This window comes from Hipposideros armiger, unplaced genomic scaffold, assembly GCF_001890085.2.
Source record: "Hipposideros armiger isolate ML-2016 unplaced genomic scaffold, ASM189008v1 scaffold_692, whole genome shotgun sequence".
Lineage (NCBI taxonomy): Eukaryota > Metazoa > Chordata > Mammalia > Chiroptera > Hipposideridae > Hipposideros > Hipposideros armiger.
In genome coordinates this window covers 670939-675837 of record NW_017732042.1, presented here as the reverse complement: position 1 = coordinate 675837, position 4899 = coordinate 670939, and the positions used below count along the sequence as shown (strand labels likewise).

General features: G+C 40.1%; 1 protein-coding gene across 2 annotated transcripts in view; it reads left to right on the top strand.

Annotated features, from left to right (window-relative positions):
* RFFL (ring finger and FYVE like domain containing E3 ubiquitin protein ligase) overlaps window positions 1–4899 on the top strand; it is a 78479-nt gene that overhangs the window by 5474 nt on the left and 68106 nt on the right. Inside the window, exon 1 of one of the 2 annotated variants that reach the window (XM_019626867.1) lies at window positions 919–982. The exons of the other annotated variant lie outside the window; for it this stretch is intronic. The gene's annotated coding sequence lies outside the window, so the exon portion shown is untranslated. Of the gene's footprint in view, window positions 1–918; window positions 983–4899 lie in introns of those variants that run through there. 2 annotated transcript variants of the gene reach the window in all.

Below are 4899 nucleotides of genomic sequence, written 5' to 3'. Positions count from 1 at the left end.
CCCCCCGCCTCCTTTGCCCTGTTTCCAATTGCCTTTCCTTTCTACTTGCCAATCATGCCACAATTATCAAAGGCCAGCCAGGCCCCTGGAACTGGAGGCTAAAAAGGTTGCTGGTTGCTAACACCTGTCTCCCAGCTAAATGAATAGGCTCTTTTGTGGGCAGGATGTTAAAAAAGCTGATTAGTACAATACTGGCTTAAAGGACCTATTAATGATACAGCATATGTAAATCACGCAGTGATTTAAGCTATTCCTAAGATTCGTTTCTTAAACTATGTTTATTTTATATTGAATTATGATGTTGGTTGAATTTTTCCATGTAAACCATGAATCTGTTTATTGCCCAGACTAACTTCTGCTGTATTGATTGGGAATCATTTATGTTCTAAAGAACTTCTACCCTTAAGGGCCTTTGTATTGTTCCTCAAATGTCTAACTAGTGTGTAATGCAATTAAAATTTTGTTCATTGAGCTGCTGACATAATTAGTTTAATTTCTGTTCCTTATATATTTCTGTTGGCAGCTGGGAAATTAAAATACTAGATGTTGCATAAAACTGCTTCTTTGAGGGATGATTTTACTGTCAGTTGAATGGACGTAGGCCCCAGGGTACCTTTTTTTAAGATGTCTTATTCAACTTTCCTGTAATAGTCTCTTGCTCTCTATAGAATTAACGTATTAAGACACATAATTGGCTATTTAAGCATTCAGAAGAGACGGTGTTTGGCCTTTACCCTGTAATTATATTTTTTCCTACAGCTCTATTGAGGAAATGTATGTAATTTTTGGGAACGCCTAGGTATATTACAGTTATATGAGCACATGAACTTTTGCAAAGACTAGAGAATGGAGTGGCTTTCTCAGATAAGCTGTAGTTTTTTAATTCCTTCCCCTAAATCCCTGCTCTGTTCTTTTTAGATCATAGTGTTTGCAGACCTGATGTGAAAAGTGGAAAGGCTGTGGTGCCTGGCAAATTCACTTCGTAAGTTTTGTATGATACGTTTCACAGAAAGGGCTGTAGTCTTTAGGAACAGAAGTTGCTCTCAAGGTGACTGTACATTTAATTACTCTAATCCACACTTAATTTCCTACAGGATTCTTGAAGAGTTCTCACCAGGCTGCTGATTTCATGGAGTTATGACCTATACAGGTTTTTATCTGTTAAGGCTGCTAACTTTTTTTTTTAATGGGAAGTGACCTTGTTCTGGTAATTTCTCCATTGTCTTCTCCTACAAAAAGATACAGGAAAACCTTCTTGCTCACAGCAGCCTTTATCAGCAGCTACCACCAAGGAGCTGAATTTGAACTTTTAAAAAACTTCCTTGAGCAAAGTGTTCTTGACTTTTAAAATCTGCTCCTCTCCAATGCTACAGGTTAAGCCTATATCTCCGATTTTAATGTTCATATGCCTTTCCTAGAATTGCCTATAAAAATATAATTTCATTATCTGTCACTTGTGGAGTGGTCAGGGCTCCCTGGGAGAGCCATTTGTTTCCACCAGGCCAGTTCTAAGAGCAGAGGAACCGCAGCCTCATTTGAACTACTTGGAGCCAGAGTGATTTGCTGAACCATTTTAACTGTCTTGATTCTTTTGAAAGAAATGCTGCCTAGTCATCCTGAAACTCAGGAAGTTTGGCCAACTGGGGCTCTGCTGGCCTCTGGGTGGTTAAATGTAATTTGTTAGTAATCAGCACCATTGTTTATATGCAACTGCTGGATTATGTTAAAAGACTTGGGGGAAAAAAAGCTTTCTTTGAGTCAATGCAAAGTCCTCCTCTCCCACCCTATCCTCCGCTTGTTTTACTCTTTTTTTGCTTTGGAAAAATCTGTCACATGCACGCACACTTAAGCAGAGGAATCAATATATTTTATCCTAAAATACACAGGAAAGTCTGTTGTTCCTCCAGCATTTTCTTCGAATCTAACCGTATTTTTTTTTTTTTTTTTACTTTCATAATGATGAAGATGTCTGCTTGAGAAATAACTAAGCCTCTATCGACTCCCAGCCTTTTCCTAGGTCTTGAGTCAGTGGGTCTGTAGCCAATTAATGATACCAGGCTAAATTAGTATTTTACATGGTGTGGAAGAAGATTCACTAGAGCATGACCTTTATTCGAAAATGCTGGACAAAAGGAGCTTTCTAATTTGGGGGGAAAGGGTGGAATGATTTCTAGGGCTTTAGCGTGAGTGGGTCAGCCGAAGTTCAGCCAGTTTGAGGAATTCTTCGTCAAGGATGGTTCTGTAAGAGGGAGGAATTGATTTTGCAGATGAGCAGTCATTGTTTGAGCAATTTGGATTTTGAGGAAGTGAAGAGGAGTAGGGGGCAAAGATTTTGTGCAGGGGCCATGGGGGTGGGCAGGAATCACCACATGGACTAGGACTGGCCCAGTCCACAGTGGAAAATTCTTCATCTCAGGTTCTCTCACGTTTGTCTACCTCTATTTTCTACCTTTTGGGCATGTCTAGATTCAGGTACTCTGTTTGGTTATTTTATCCTATACTGATGGAAGAGTTTGCATAATCCTTCTATGTCAGAGCTGAAGGTTACCTTACCCATGGAGCAGGTGGGGAGGGGCATGCCAGAATATTCCCAGAGAACCAATTGGGCACTCCACATTCCCTACCACCCTCACCATGTGGTTGGACCCAGGGCTCCAGGTGACTCTGAATCATTACGCCATGCCCATTGGTCTAGCCCAGTGTTTCCTGGCTCTCTGGACTGTTGACATAGTTGCAGACCAGCAGCTTGATGAATAGTCACAGTGAACAAGCCAATGAATGGGGGACAATCAAAATGATAGTCCTGCAACTTTACTTCCAGTTGATCTTCATCAGATTCCTAAATTGTATTTGTTTGATAAAAATTTTCTTACAACATCAACATGTCTCGTACAACCGAAACTAATATTGAAAATGAAAATATATTGACAGTTATGTCTAATTTAGTTTTTATTTGAGATACAGGCCTTCCACACCTGCACTGTTATTTGTGAAAATACTTGCAAATAGTAGCCTTGTCTCCTTGTCTCATCTTTTTAGAAACAACAAACATAAAAATAAGCCATGTGTTTTGTTTGGTACAAAATTCAGGAGTTCTGAATATCATGTCAGAAAAGCAGTTTTTGATGCCATAGCATGTAGTTAAATGTTTACGTGTATTTTAATATATACGTTTGATCTTTGAAACTAAAGTGTTTTTTAAAATAAGGAAAAGTTGAAATTTGTTGTATATTATAAATATTATAGGCATATTAAAATATGCTTTCTCTTTTAATATACTTATTTAAAAGTATTTTCTTATTTTCCTAAAATAATTTCTTTATCAGGGATTACATACAAATGGTGACCTTTTTATATTCCTTTTTTTTTTAAAGATTTTTATTGGGGAATTGGGGGAGGGGAACAGTGCTGGGGATTCGGGGGAAGGGGAACAGACAAGTTGATGAAGAACTTTTGTTCTTCAGTCTAGTTGTGGAGGACGTAGCTTCACTGACCCAAGTTGGCACCATCGTTGCGCTCTTCCCGGGCAGGGTGAGGCAGATCAGCCGCTGGCCTCTGGACGGCCACTCACGCTGGCTGCTGGCTACACACGGTAGCTTATGGCAACCCACTGCGGCAGAGGCTGCAGCCTACACCGTCGCCGGCGACCCATGGCAGCCGAGCTCCAGGTCGAGCTGTTGTTCAGCATCTTAGCTGTAGAGGGCAGTGTCACTGGCCATAATATGTGGGATCCAAACTGGGGCTCACTGGCATCCCAAGCCACTTCCTAACCAACGCGCCACTCGGCTGGCCCACCTTTTTATATTCTTAAAGGCATTAGTAAGATTATATATTATTGCAGTGGATCTCAAATTTTAGTGTGTGTCAGAATCTCCTGGGTGCTTATAAAAATACAGATTCCTATTTCTTAGCCCAGACTTATAGTGCATGTGTATTTTTATTTTATTTTATTTATTTATTTATTTTAGGAGGGCGCAGCTCATGTGGCTCATGCGGAATTGAACCGGCAACCTTGGTGTAACCAGCACCATGCTCTAACCAACTGAGCTAACTGGCCACCCCTGCTCTTAGCCCAGACTTATAGAATCAGTGTTTGGGAATGAAGCTGTGGATTCTCTCTTTTTTTTTTTTTAAGCTGAGCCATTCTGCCACCTGTTGGCAGCTCTGTGGCAGCTCAGCTTGGGCGGGCATCGAACTGCTGTTGCTCAGAGCTTGCACTCTTGAGCGAGCTCTTAACCAATGGAGCCACTGGGCCGGCCCAAAGCTGGGGATTCTGATGTAGCTTGTCTACAGACCATACTTGAAGAAAGTATTACTTTAAGAAATAACCATAATAATAATAATAATAATAATAATGTTGACAAACACTGATATTAGTGGGCTGCCTTTATTTTGCAGAGGAGAGAAGATACTCAGACTCACCCAGGGTTTCCAGCTAGTTAGTTGGCTCTTTGCAGATAAGCAGTGAGGTCTTTTGACTTCTGATTTGGTACTCTTTCCATTAGATTGGTTTCTCAAATTGCTTTCAAAACGGAAGTCATAGAATAGCAAGGGCAAGAGTGCTTTGATAACTTCAGGACAACAGATGACTGAATTGGCATTTAATAATGTGAAATATTAATAGTGCTGCTCAAACTATCTGTGATGAAGGACCAGCTTTGTAAAGTTTTTGCAGTCTGTTGCCAACTGATATTTTTGTTAAGTACAAGAAAAATGAATTGCCGGAGAAATCCTGTGCTTAGATGTCATAGCAATGTCAAAGTGCTATAAAAGTTTCTTCATACTTACTATAATATGATGTGTTTTTTTGTTTTTTTTAAAGATTTTTATTGGGGAATTGGGAACAGTGCTGGGGAATTGGGGTAAGGGGAACAGACAAGTTGCTGTCCTTTTGTTCTT